Genomic DNA, 15,243 nt, shown 5'->3' with positions numbered 1-15,243 from the left:
GACATGCATTTTACCAGCACAAAGCTATGCTATGGAAATAACAAAAAAGTAATAATATGCAAGGATAACATTACTGTGAACCCAGTATACTTTTTACAAATGGATCTCCATGGCCACGAAGACAATGGAGACTTGAGGAATACTAATACTTATATTTTTGAAAAACAAACCACTGAATGTGGTATTTGCTAGGCAAAGTATCGCTCATATTCTTGCATCTTGAGTGAACCCATCAGGCTTTGCCCCTTACACCTTCTCTCAATAAGATACGCAGGATCTTGTAGGAATTATGTGAGCAGTGACTCCATTAAATTCTTTGGATTTTTTAAACTGGATCATTAAAGCTAACACTGTGTATCAATAATTGACTTATCAGTTACATTCTAAATTGAGGTTTGATTAATTAGTAATATTTATTTTGAAAAACATACTGAATTTGTACAGTTCTGAGTGTCATTTGTTTAGCTCTTCAGATGAGGACCTGTGTCCCACTAAATAGTGGAGTGATCAAGATGCCCTCCCGGTAATACCCAAATTTACCTTTTGCACAATTGACCTGATTATAGTGGTCCTAATTGACCTTCTGCACAATTGACCTTTATATTATTTTAGTTATTTTATGTATGTATTGGTTTGGTTTAGGATTTTAAATAATATAATGGGATTGGGTGGTGGGTTGCAGGGGGTTTCCCCCCGCATATATGTCCTAATTGACCTTCTAAATTAGGTCAATTCTCCTGAGGTCAGTTCTCCCCAGGTCAATTGTGAAAAGGTCAATTAGTATACAACCACCCACCCTGCACCTGCACAGCCAGCTCTGCAAAGAGTTCTGACTCACTCAAGATGTTCCTATGACTCTCGGACAGCGAGCCAGCACAGATATCGGAGGCACACCAGTTCCACATATGGCACACTCAGAGTGAGTCCACATAATAATGTAACCCCCACTTTTTTTTCTTCGTGCAAAGTCAAATCCTGTAAGGGAGGAAATGGCACCAAACACAAAAACACTTTTATTTTGTTCACCTTCTGGTAACACACCTGCAGAGTATGGGTACATGTTTCCTACTATTTATGCACCAAAAAAAACAAATGAAGAGCTGGTGGCTGCACAGAGGACGAAAGTGGAATCTAAGATAGTTGACCAAACTTTTAAAGGTTTGGTCATACCCCAAAAACCTGAATCAAAACCAGATAAACAATTAAAAGGTGCCAATCACACCCTCTCCCCCCATTCATTCATATCTAGAGGTGCAGATCTTGTAGGAATCTCAACCCTATGGAATGTGGTTCTCAGGGTATATAAGTACAGAGTTCCAGTCGGGCAGTATGAATGTTTGGGGTAGGAGGTGGCAGAAAGAGTGTGGAGCAAATCGAAAAGTGAGGAATGAGTTTATAGTAATAGTGGGAGGAGAAAGAAGTTGGAGACATGAGGGGTGATAAGTCAGGTGGAGGTTGGTTAAACACCTCAGCAAGAGGGTGGTTTGAGGCACCAGGAAGAGGTTTCATGGAGACATTAGAAGAAGTTTGGATGGAGAGACCAGGAGAAGAGTGGTTGCAAACATCAGGGGGAGGTTGGTTGGAGAGACCAAAAGGAGTTGAATGGAAACGTCAGGATGATGTGAGCTTTAGAGACCATGAAGGGATGATTTGAGAGGTCCCAAAGAGGTTAGAGAAAAACATCCAAAGGAAGTACAGAAACTAGCAAGAGCAGGATATATGAGAGGGGAACTTGACCCAAGGCATTGGGTAGGGATGAGACCCTGATATGGAGAGTTCAAGCCCAAGGTGGGAGAGGAGGAGCATGACTAGAGCAGTAGCAAAACCATGGGTGACTGGGAGGTCAAGACCCTAAGAAAGGGAGGTGGTTGAGCCCTCCTAAACACCCCTGTTGAACCTGAGGAAGGCAAACCAGTTGGCTCTGTCTTACAGTTGAACACACATTCTAGTACTATTTTCAGCTCATGGTGGAGACGCAACAACGTTTCCAAGGACTACAAAGCAAACCAGAGATGACCTTTTCACGCCATCAACCAGCAACACTTGAAAAAAAGCCCCGATGAAGGACCACAGAGACTTTTGTGTGACAGGGAAGTACCCCAAACCTTGGAAACTTTACAAGGGATATGTTACACTATTGGAACACTTGAGAAGACCCTATATTCTATCTATTTTAAAGCAAGAATTGTATTTGACCTCTTTGTGAACCCCACTCAGCTATATGATAGGTTTTGTCAGAAGTGGCATCCAGAAATGCTGATCCACAAGCGCAGACAAGACCTCCACTCCTCATAGTTCAGGTTGACTGAACCACTAGAATATCCCAAGTCAGAACAAAGGCCAACCCATCTAAGCAGTGATGGATTTGTATAGTGTGGGCCGTTTAGATATACCACTACAGGGCATCTTTCTTTTTTGCACATGGCTTAGAGGTGAGCTACCTGAGAGATACAGAAAAGGTTTGCCTCCCAGTCTGCGCCACCATGGTCTTTTAGTTCCAGCCTCCATGAGATACACCCCTTTAGATTGGGATCTCTCCTGTAGCCCAGGGCCAATATTCCCAGACAGAACTTTCTCTCATTTGCTTCCACCAACCCACTTCTCTCTCTGATGCCCCCCTACTCCTCCCTTTTGATATCGCACAACCTCCTCCAACAATCCTTACCCCCTCCTTCACTTTTCTTCTTCTGATGTCTCAAAATGGCTTCTAGTAGTTTTTCTACCTCCTCCTTCTCTCCTTTAAACTCCTCCAATTACTCTCTTTTCACCTCCTCCAACCTCCTATCACCTTTCTCCTTCTGATGTTGCACAGATTCCTCCAGCACAGTATACCTCATCTCCCAATTCTCCATTCAGCGCCGTGATTTCAGACTAGAATATGCTCATAGCCTCTATTACTGGCTCCCAGACAACCTGATGATACATCTACAAAGAGTCCAAAATGCTGTGGTAATATTACTCCTTAGAAGTAAGATATTTTAACATATCACCCCGGCTCTTTGTACACTGCTCATCAAGGAAATAATTAATTTCAAAACCATGTGCATCGTCCTTCTCTCCTACTATAGAAGGGGCACTATTTCATTCATAGGGGTTTCCAGCACAGCAATCTTTCCATAGCACTAAGGCCCAGTAATGCTGGATCTTTATTAAGAAATAAGAAGGGGGGCACTTATTCCCCTTTCAGGTGGCAAAACTCTGCCGCACCCTACCTAATCATCACTGCATGGAAGAGAATCTAGGCTACTAAATTAACAAATTGAAATTTAACTGCAACCAACCAACCAAAAGATACACAACATATATCTTTAGTATCGCAGCACCATGCAAAGTAAATTACAATGGGTCCAGCGTGCCGCACAAACACATCATATTGTGAGAGCAGCCACTTATAACCTCCTGTTAGTGAACAACATTTACACCCAGCTCCTCACTCCTAATAGAAATAAGTGAATTGTTAGCCTTTAACCTCAATCTAAATCCTCCTGGAAACTTGGTCACTATATGTCAAGTGACACAAACTGGGCAAGACTACTGTTTCCGGAATACTGCACCAATATGTGGCTCTCCTTTGGCATGATATTGGACCACATTGAATTTCCACAAACAATTTGCAACCAATCCAGGAAGCGAAAATACCCTAACCCCTCCACCCACAACTATCATCATTCAACTAACACCCCATTGTCCTCATTATTAAAATCTTGCAACATAATATTCCACTCACCCCATTCAGAGAACACACCATGTCTAGTGTATTGAAAAGACTCCTATCATCTATCAACAACCACTCTCAATTGATACTTTGCAACTCCGGAGCTGCCCTTTCTGGTAACCTGCGCACCTGCACAACCATCACAAATAACACCATTTGTTCCTATAGGCTCATTGGTAATGAGTACTTCACACCTGCACCCATCAAGATTAACAACCCCAACTGCCTTTTCTTATGGAACCCTGTGCAGCCAGGCAAACATTATTGTCAGTAGCGAGCTACATAAGACCATTTACCTCTCTTGACCTTACCTTCTCAACCTCCTCTCTTCCGATGCTCAACAACCTTCTCCAGCACTTCTTACACCTGCTTCTCTAACTATCCTCTTACCTCCTCCATCTCTGTACCTTCCTATTTTCCCCATCTGACTCAGCACCTTTCCTTCTCCATGACTTGCTGCTCCCCTGGTCTTTTTCCCAGCCTCTACTCTGCTTTATCGCTCTGCAACTCGCTCCAACCACCATCCTTCCCCCTACTCCATTTACCCAAACCTTCAGCTGCAGGTGAAGTACTTTAATAGTAACTTGGCATAGCCCCTGAGCTGGAAACCCATTCATCAGGCTCACTCATTGCCCTAGTGTAAGAGCTAGTTCTTGTTTGGATGGTTCTAGTTTCCTCCCTGGGGGGCTGGTGTCGGCGGCTACAAGAAAGGGGCTTGTTGGGTTAAAGTGAACTCCCAGGTGGAATGGGGCTGCTGGGAGTTGCTAGAAACATGACTCATGGAAGGCCTAACACCTTCCCTTTGCCACAAATGAAAACAGTTCCAAACAAACAGCAACTCCAATCTGTGGTTTATTGGCCAAAACACACAGGGATCTGTGCACGGAATGAAGGTTCAGGTACACTCTCACAGAGAGCCTGGCTGCAGGCTCTTTTCTAAGACCACAGTGTCCTGCTGACATCACAGCTTGGGCCATTTGCCAGAAACCTATCTCATCCTGTGATTGAGTGCTGAGTGATAGGTCATATATAGTTCCCTTATAAGAATTCTTTTCATTGGTCCTAAGTTATCAGAGGGCTGGTCTGGCAGTTGCCCAATTACCTAATTCTAAAATGTTGCTTTGTGACTGTATTCCCATTGGTTAGGCTGATGCTCCAGGCCTGGCACGTAATTTTGCTCTCAGCTCGAATGTATCCTCCCAAGTAAAGGTAACTGTTTTCTTTCCTGCGCTATAATTATGTGTGAATCAGCACTGTGTTTTGAGTGCGCTCGCTTCTAAATGCAACATGCAGGTGTTCTTTGTTAGAGTGAGTTGCAAATCATGTCTTGGCTTCGTTAAATTGTCTTTTCGTTCCCAGAGAAGGGTTCTTGGCTTGCTGGCAGATCCACTAAATCTTCATGCTCTGGTCTTTTCCGGCATTAAACAGGAACTCCTTGCATTTTGTAGATTCTGCATGGCCTTATTGCACGTCTTCTTAGCGCTTTTATTCAAGACTGTCAATTCAAGAGTCTTTTCTAGCACCCAGAAGCTCTTCACCCCCTCTGGGCAAGGTTTGTGTTCCATTTAGGTTGCAGGGTTGGTGAAGTGGGTATCTTTCAGCATATTTGTCACCCTTGGGCGTACTGGGGACTGGTGCAAAATGGTGGGTGCGCTCATTACTCCTTCTGCTCTTTTTCCTGTTCATGCGTCTGGGGAAAGGAGGGCCACGGATAGATTTCGGCCCTCCCTACCAGTCCCACCTCTAGTCGACTTGTCGACCACATCACTGAAGTGTCAATTTTTATTCCTGCTTGAAACAGGTCACACATTGCTATCTTCTCCCTTAGTCTGTCTCTTTCCTTCCCAATGTCATCCATCGCTCCTCCTATGCTCACATGCGTTAGTGTTTGTATTCCGATCTCTTCTTCTGCAGTTTTCTTGCATCTTGCAATGCAGATCTTGATCCTGCAAAGTGATGCTGCTCCTAGCACAAGTGCTCCAGTTATCACCTTCAGTCCATCAGCCAGCCATGATGCCATCAAAGATCATAGATATTCTAGCCAGCTCTTGTCCTTCCCAGTTCCTCGTGCTTTGTCCTCCATCTCTGTATGCTATTCTGGAACGTCACCAACCTTAGTGCTTGGAGCTCTTCTTTTATGGCCTTGACCCCATTTACTGTCGAATTTATGGTTACCATTAACTTCCAGCACGTCATTTGTAACCATTTGGCATTTGTGTATGTCTGTATTCCTGGTATTAGTGATGCAAAGAACATCTGTGTTCTGCTGAACAGTCTATGGTGTGCTGGTACTTTGTCCTTGGCTGCTCCTGATTTGCCTGAGAAGTAGTTCCCCACCCCACTCTTTCCACTCAACTCAGTGCTGTCTGTTTCTCTTCTTTCTTTGTTTGGGCTGTTGGTGCTATATTCAGTGATATCTTTGTCCTCCTGTTGTTGTCCATCTTGGGGAAGTCGTCAACCTTAACGTCTTTCTTGGGTACCATCAAAGAAGGCATGTTGATGTGCACCAATGAACATACTCCTCCCCAAGTTGGTGGCAGTTTATCATATGCTTTAGATCCACACACCCAATAGTGTTCCATGAGCACTGCTGTACCTGCTCCCGTCACTGGAATGATCGCAACCGTCTTGCATACTACATTTTCACCTACTTCTTCATCACCATTGTGCTGGTAACACAGGGCCGGTGTCTTCAAGAGAACTATTGGCATAGGTCTAGCTTCATTCTCCACCCAAGTTAGTAACTTCACACTCCTGTCCCACTCCTTTAGGCACTTGTCACTTTCTTCTTTCACCTTGCTCACTGGTGCATTTGCTAGGATCAGTGCTTTGCTTCCTACCACTCCATCTTCCCAGCCATCATTAGTGTATACACGTCCATAGATCAATATTTGTGGTCTTTCCCAGTAACCAAATTCTCCTCCTATCTCCTTTACTCTTGTCCATGGACATGGAAACTCCTTCAGTGTGATAGCCTTTGTTTCTCCTTTCTCTGGCCCCTCTGTTACATACTCTAGTCGTTCATTGAGCTGCCAGTAGTTGTTTATCATGGGTAACGTCTTGATGTAATTGTCTTCATAGGGGAATGTCCCTTGTGACATCCTTCTCAGTGTTGCTGTCTTCCCTTGGAATCTTCCTCACGTTTGGAACATTGCGAGATACATCAAGCATTGTGCTCTTGCTGCAGGTATTTCAGTAGCAATGAATGCTCTTGAGGCACTCAAGGCATAGGGGATTAAAGAGCATACATAACAGCTCTCAACAGGGGTGGCCCTACCAACCTTGTACACGTGTGTATACCATATTTTGTTGGTTACTCGTGCTGTCTCTGTGAAGTACATGTTTTACTCCATTCATGTCTGCATCAACACTGCGCTTATCTCTCCTTACCTTGGCAGCATTGTCTTCGCTTCCCTCTGACACAGTAGGCTTTCCTGATTGCATTGAGGAAATGTTAGTAGAGGGTACTTTTGCCACAGGACCACCCCCATCATTCCAATGAGGATTAATAATTCCGCCATGATGATAAGTCTTTATTAACCCACCCATAACCACTTACGCTGCTAGAGCCTTGCAGCTGATGAGATGATAAAGTTGCTCCCCTGCAAATCACAAGAAAAGCGTTATTGTTTTAGTATTTGTAAATACCCTCTGGCTCCATGAACTGAATAATCACTAAGGGCAAAAATAAAAACCTTCTCCCAGATCTTTCTTGCTGAGGGGTCTCTCAACATGGGTAGGATGGTGAAAACACTGTATTAAACGTTGGGGAAAAGTTTGGGCTAGTTATTCAATGAAAGCAAGGAAATTTACTTCAGGGGATTGTGCTCTTAACGTCTGTGTCTTCTGATATAGTAGACAACTGGTTGAAAAACACTTCGGGGTGATTAATAGGAAGTAACATCACAGAAATTCCCTACACAATTCTAACAACATACGCAACAACTTGCATGTGTGAGGGAAAGAGAGAGAGAATACTAAACAGTGTTACAGCTGTCGGGTGCACAACATCCAGGTAGTACTTTCACAGTTGGGAAGAGTACGAGGGGTAGGGAGATGTACAGACTCTGGAGGGGCAAAGTTTCCTTCAGCGACCAATTTGTACCAGTGTTGCTACTTGTGCTTCAGCAGTTTTTGGAGTCTCTGACCATAGGGTGGCCAGTAGTCTCTAGTTCATGGGCATTTGTACTGTCTTGTAGATTGTAGGTGGTCGCAGCGTTGGCACTATTGATCGTTGCTCCCTCGTTGCCATGGAGGCCACTGCTTTGTAGGGCTTGCCGCTCTACGCACCAAACAAGAGTTTATTTAGGAGGACCGCTTCTCCCATTTGCACTAAATTTGTTGCAGTCTCTAGTTCTTAGTCATTGTAAAGTACTAGTCCGTTGTCTTCAGCCTGCCCTGGGTCCTTTGAGGATGGCGAGAGATGAAAAGAAGCGCCTGAGACCTGAGAAATGACATATTCTTCCATTTCTTGACCTAACATTTCTGTGCTACTCTCGTAACTTTCAGTGCCCTAGTGGGAGGAGCCAGCGGTAAATGCATGTGCCGTCCTGTCGCCAGCTTCTGGGGCGTTAAATGGTGGTCGGACCCTGGCTTATCGCGCAATTAAAAATCCACCTGGAAAATGGGCAGACAACCACTACCCTGTAGCTGTATCCTGTAGCTGTATCCTTGACACTCTTGGATCATATGCACTTACTTTAAGTGAAGATGTAGAAATGGGAATTCGGGTCTTTGTATGGCTCCTCTCACAGCTCTCAGGGTGTACCCAGCAGTGAAATGCTGGCACGTTAAACAGGTACTAATGAAATTTGCTACATTTCCATTGAAATTGTGGACAGAACCATTATTCTCCAATTTGTGCAGCAATTACCTCTTTCCCTGTGTGTGTTGCATAATGCATTGGTGCCAGTGCTGTGTTCAAAAGAGCTAGTGGCACGACTACTTTCCCTGTGTTATTCTGTCGCCACAAGGTGTCTGCTGGTGACATGGAACATCCTCTCTTTACTCAGAGTTCTCTCCTCTTGCGGTGCAGCTCCTTCGAGTTCCATTATTTGTTTTTCTAGCAGATGGTTGTACCCTTCCCATATCACCATGTTCCTCACTCCTCCGGGGGTGTTGTGTCTCTCTACACTGTGTTCTAGTGCCAGTATGAGAGCCACTTGTTCTGCTGCTTGTGCTGAATAATGAGATGGCAATCGTGCACCCACACCCACCTCACTTGTCCTGTATTCCCTAAGTCGCACTACAGCAGTTCCTGTCTTCCTCACCCCATCATTCTGATCAATGGTTGGTGACCCATCAATGTGGAGAACACCCCTTGCCCCCCAAGAGCATTTTCCTCCATCTTGCGTGTCTCACTGAGTTGCTCTATGTTCTTTGCACCCTCTTGAGCCCAGTCTCCTTGCTGAAAGACGTCTGTCAAGAATATAGCTGAGTTTACTGTTTTGCAATGCACTATCGCTGGGCACCCGACCTCTGTACTGTGCTCCCACAATATGCCTGAACAATCTGTCTTACATTCAACATAGTTATGTCTGGTGTTGAGCAAATTATGCCTTTGTCTGTGAATGAAATGGTCATGTTTAGTCTGCTCATGATGTCACAAATGTCCCTTCCCGGATGTATGACCTAGTCTCCCCAGTGTCAACAAGAAAGGAAAAGGTTTTGTCACCTGTCGCAGTATTGCGTGCTACTGACAGGATGGGACATATCAAGTTCGTCTGTGAGCCGTCCTATTAAGGGTATAATGACAATCCATTCCTGTGAAAGGGTTGTTCCCCACCATGGTAACCCCTGCCAGTCATTTCACTGGTACCATTGCTATGGTGCCCATGGGCTCTGTTGTGTCAGTGTTCTGTATTTGCGGTGTCTGTGTTTGTGGTGGTGTTGGTGCCTGTGTCTGTGCTTGCAGAGTTTTTTGGTATGAGCCCTGTATCTGCCCTTGCTGCTGCTGGCCCTGGGCATAATAATCTCCCTGTGCCCCTGCATCCGTTTGTTGTCCCTGATCCCCCCAATTTTGCTGTGCTCCCCTAAAAGGACAGGTTCTTGAAACATGCCCTAACTGCCTGCAGGTCCAGCACTGTGGTGGCACCCTCCACTGTCCTTAAAACCCCCCTGGAAAGGGTCCTGCATTCTGTCCCTGCTGTCCATATCCCGAAATCCTCCCTGATTGTGATGCATCTGTGGTACAAAGCCATACTCCCTTTGCAACCCTCCCCTTCCTCTAAACCCCTGCTGGAACCCGCCCTGCCCCATGTATCCCCCCCCATGGGCGGTGCGTATTGTTGTGGTTGCTGATACTTCTGTTGTGGTGCTGGTGCTTGTGAGATGGGTCTGATTATCACTGCCCCTTCCATTGCATACTTCAATAATTGCTTTTGCACTAGTTTGGCCTCATCTGCCTTTCTTTCCTCTTCCTTTGTTTAAGTTTCTCCTGCCACAATCTGCAGTACACTAAGGTCAATGTTTACCAGGCTATGCTTGCTGTCTCCCTTCCATAACCCCAGACATGCTGCACCACTCCCTACTGATCCTCTTTCATGTCTGTCTGTGCTGTCTGGTACTGTTCTTCTCTCCTCCTCCCTTCTCCTCCTTTCCCATTCCAGTGAAACCTACTTTTATGGCCCACTCGTCCTCCTCCCTTTGTGCCTGTTCCCTTGCCAGTCTATTTAATTGCAACCTTCTTTGTTCCCTTTCTGCTAACTTTCATTTCTATTGCTATGCTGTCTCTTTGCCTCCTCTGGTTCACTTTCCCTTTTCTATCCTTTCTTCGCGCTCCTTCTCCATCCGTTGCCTCTATTCCTTCCTCCTCTGTTCCCTGTCCTTACGTTCCAGTTCATCCGCTCTCCTCTTGTCCCTCTCCTCATTCTGCAATTTCATTTCCTGGTCCTTCTCCCTCCTTTCTTCATCCCCCATCTGCTCAGTCAAGCTTTCCTCTCTCCCCTTTCAAACTGGTGATCACCTCAGTCGCTCCCTCTGCCTCCTTTGTGGTCTTCCCTTCCCTTTAAGTTTTAAGAGTATCTGTGCCATTCCTCTGTACCTATGCTTTCAAATTCTGCTTTTGCACGCTGCAGCCCCTCCTCACTCGCTCCCATGCTGCTAGAAGGCTGTTCTGCACCCTTCTGTTTGTCCTCTTTAGTGTATGGTGGGGGCTTGTATGTGTGGGAATACTCTTCTGCTGCCCTCAGTTCTCTTATGGGGTACATTCCCTGCTTATCATCTGTGTCATCAGATATAACGCTGCGGGGTGGAGGGGGGGTAGTGGGAGGTGTGGAAGGGTAAGACCCCTCTTCCCTTACCTCGTGCTGGTTCAGCATCCACTGACGTGTCGCCACTTCCCCTTCCCCCTCTTGGAACATGCACCACAGCTCAAATATAGCCAGGCGCTTGTTCAGCTTCTTTCCCTTGTAAGTGCTCTGTATGTATGTCAGTAGGGATTGGTGGACGTCTCTGGAGAATATGGTGTAGGGCGGCCATGGACTTATTAATTTGCCTTCAGTGCTCCTGATTCATTCTACACTGTGTTTAACTAACTTATCTTTGTATGGAGGTAGCGCTTTACATAATAGTTGAAGTGGAGTCATTACCCTGCTATTCCTAAATGCATTATGTACCACTTTTACTTGACCTGAAGTTGAGAATTTCGATAATCCGTTGTACAGGGAATAAAAGTTAGAAGGTAATTTAACACCTTTCAATTTCTATGAGCCTACTTTGCTCTGCACCTTAGCCAGAGTACTCTGCTTACAGCCCCTCTTCACCAGATCACTGCCTTCTCTGGCACACCTCCTCAATCCTGCACATGTGCCTTTCGCGCAGCACCACTGGTTCATCTCTTCTGCCTCTCCCAAATCCACAACACTAGCTCCTCACCATCAAAACTCTCCATCCTATGCACCAACCTATAGGTTTAAAAAAAAAACATGCTCCTCCGAGTGTTCCTCTAAAGGAGTCTGAGAAAGTGGCCACCCCTCGGCGTCTAATGAGACCGGTAGGGAGTCCCATGTGTCCCCAAAAAGAGAAGTTCCTCGACATAACTCAAAGGAAGCTTCCTCGACGCACAAGAAAAAGCTGGTGTCTGTTACCTCAAAACATTCACTAGCAGCATTGACGCCTTCTTCAAAGGAACCAAAATGTTTATGTTTGTCACCTGAAACTTCGAGGCATATAATACATACTGAGCCTTTGAAGCAACATAACGTGTTCACACATTCGTCGACAGTTTCAAATAAGCGATTGAAGCCTTCGACGATTTCGACTCCATCGGAACATTCTTTGCTCACGAAGGTTGTAAAGTCTATTCCTGAGCTTAAATTGTTCCAGCCCATTCAAAGACCTGATTTCATTAGGCAGATGGGTTCTATCTTTGAAGATGATGAGGAGGAAGACGATGAGCCCCCTTTTGTGTATGAATATGGAACTCCATATGTTCCAGAATAATTAATTTCTGATGAGTCCAAGTTGCAGGATCTTGTGTAAACATTATAGGAAACCAGTAGCTGGGAAACCTCACCAGAAACAGAATTTGTAAATGCTGAAATATCTGGTTATACTACTCCTTCTTACAGGATGGTTATTTGTAAAGTAGCTGAATATCTGGGATGGTCCAGACCTGCAGCCACTGTGGAAACTGATGACCTCACTGACCTCTTATACAGTGGGCCAATTCGAGAAGCTGTATTGGCATTCCATGCAGCCTTGCGAGTAAGGGTAATGGAAAACTGGTTGAAACCAGATTCTATTCCATCTTGTTAGAACTGATATAATACTGTTTCGTCCTCATTATATATGTTGGCCTATGCCCAGTCGATTTGCGAGGAAATCCGTATTGCAAGGTCATGACCTTAAAGTGAATCAAGTCTCCATTTTAGGTTAAAGCCGCCATTTTAGTTTATTGTACAAAGTCACCCTGTGGCCTAAAAGGGCTGTCTAGTGTTCTCTTGTTCTTGCTTTAATCTCTGCAACCTCTGTAGGAGAGTTAATGTCCAACCTGCCTTTAGGCTACATGTTAGGGTCATGTAGACCTTGTCCTTTGTTGACCTCGGGATCAGGGGATTACTTGAATCGGCGATGTTAACCTACAAGTATACAAGAACAATAATGCTATCTAAACATGATATGTGAAACATCTGTAGGATCTGTATTAAAGCAATGTGTAAAGATTGTAAAGTTAAACCTAGAGAATAATAGTGTTTGTTAGTAGATGTATTAAAAAGTAAACCGCATGCACGAGATATGTAAATTAGGAACGAACCTGGCGTGACCCTAGCCCAGTACATGATTAACTTGTAAGAGGTTGAACATCGATATAACAAAAATGTATAAATACGCCGATGTTCAGCTAGCAAATCCTGCTCACTGCTCATATTGAACCCTGCTGGTGGTCTCTGTGATGTATTGACGGCCAAATAGCTATTTGTGTACTTTGTTTTGTAACTGTTCAGTTTTGTAATAAAGATTCTGGGAATCTTTACAAGCCTGTGTCGGTGTATTTTCCTTTTGCATGGTGTAAAAGCCTTAATATTGGATTTTCTGATTCCACAATCTGTTAATGAGTTATTAACAAAGAAATACAAGACTGCTTCCGTCGATCCTCTGTTTCTGAACAGGCACCCAACGCCTGAAAGCTTAGTGGATCAAGCAGCATTGTTCTGCTCCATCAGATACAGCAGATAGGAGGATTGACGCTTTAGGTAAAAGAGTATTTATTGCTCGAAGTATGGCATTAAAATCTGTGAATGCTACCAGTGCATTAGTGAAATACACACATACGCTTTGAGGTGTAGCTGCCTTAGCAGCAGAGCACATACCAGAGGGAGAAGCAGGAGAAGGATTTTTAAGCCTGATACAAGATTATATGATATGGCATTTGTAACGCCCCTATACACAAGTGTTTCACAGAAGCCATGAGGCAATCTCTTCAATCTAGTTTAGATACAGTGGACTCGCCCAGTAGAGCCATGGCTGCCAGCACAGTATTTAGGCATATGTCTTGGTTAAGGAAATCCAATGCTAGACATGCCGTTTGACGGTACTTCTCTTTTTGAAGAGAAGGCTGATAGCAGTCTAGAAAAACTGCAAGCTTCTAGAGCTGCAGCAACATCTTTAGGGGTGGCAATAAGACAACCTCAATCTACAGGTCAAAGATGGAGAGGTTGTGCTTTTCGTTTCTATTCCTCCATATCTAGAGGAAGAGGTCAGTTCTCACAAAGAGGTCAAAGAAGACCCTATCGTGGAAAAGGTAGAGAAGGACGCCCTGCTCAGCACCTACAGAGTTAATCTCAGCTACACGTGGAACAGCCAAATGACTCCTTCAACCACAAAATTGTGGTAGGGGGCAAACTGTCTTACCATGCCCAGAGTTGGCAAAGAATAGCTTCGGATGCATAGGTACTACAAACATTAGCAGATGGATACAGCCTACCATTCCTGAAAAGACCTCCCGATTTCCCCCCAAGAACAAAATCAACCTTGGTTCCAGATCCACTCCTCCAACAGTCGATTTTCACCCTTTTGGAGAAAGGTGCAATATAATTGGTATCTGTAGCAGAGAGGAACCAAGGCTGGTACTCTCCTTACTTTCTAATCCTGAAGAAGGACAGAGGAGTGCGACCCATCTTGGACTTGAGATGCTTGAACAAGTTCCTCAGGAAGGACAAGTTCAGGATGGTAACTCTTTCGCAGATACTTTAGACCATTCGACTCTATGGTGTCATTGGATCTCCAGGATGCTCACTTTCATGTGCCAATAAATCAGAAGCACAGAAAGTACCGGAGGTTCGCGGTTGAAAGTTCTCATTATCAATTTTGAGTTCGGCCATTCGTACTCATCTCCGCCCGAGGGTTTTCCCCAAGCTTATGGCAGTGGTGGCAGCAGGTCTAAGGAGGGGGGATGAAGCGGGGGATACACATCTACCCCTACCTGGAGGACTGGCTGATCAGAGCTTTTTCTCCAGAACAGTGTCTGGATCATCTCAGTCCGACCTGCCGCCTCCTCCACAAGCTGGGTTTCTACCTGAACTTCAAGAAGTCCCATTTCACACCCTCTCAGAAGCTTCAATTTATTGGAGCAGTCCTGGATTCAGCATCTGGAAAAGCTTTGCCACCCGAGTTAAGGGCTCAACACCTTTTGCAGATGGTCCAAATATTTCAGAGTGCCCAACGTCTTCTGGCCTTTGACTTTCTAAGGTTGCTCCGCCTCATGCCATCCTGCATTTTTCTGGTGCCAGAAGCCCGTCTGAGTATGAGATCCTTTCAGTGGGATCTCAGATCCCAGTGGTCTCAATTCTCCGGCAGAATGACGGACCTTCTTCAAGTCATGACAAATGTCGCCCAGGATCTCCTGTGGAGGGCCAGCCGAGAGAATATGATAAGAGGAGAACATTTTTGGCAACCATGGCCAGAGATGACAGTTGTGACGGAGGCCTCCCTCTCAGGATAGGCAGCGCACATGAGAGAGTTTTCAATAAGCGGACCCTGGTCTCAGTTGCAGTCCAGACTCCATATCAACCTTTTGAAGCTATGGG

The 15,243-nt window shown here is 45.0% G+C and overlaps 1 protein-coding gene across 1 annotated transcript in view; it reads right to left on the bottom strand.

Annotated features, from left to right (window-relative positions):
* LOC138516880 (uncharacterized) overlaps window positions 1–15,243 on the bottom strand; it is a 192,882-nt gene that overhangs the window by 114,362 nt on the left and 63,277 nt on the right. The window lies entirely within an intron of this gene.

The sequence above is a fragment of the Ambystoma mexicanum genome, chromosome 6q, assembly GCF_040938575.1.
Source record: "Ambystoma mexicanum isolate Mex_15411 chromosome 6q, UKY_AmexF1_1, whole genome shotgun sequence".
Classification (NCBI taxonomy): Eukaryota; Metazoa; Chordata; class Amphibia; order Caudata; family Ambystomatidae; genus Ambystoma; species Ambystoma mexicanum.
This window is presented reverse-complemented; position numbering and strand designations above follow the sequence as displayed.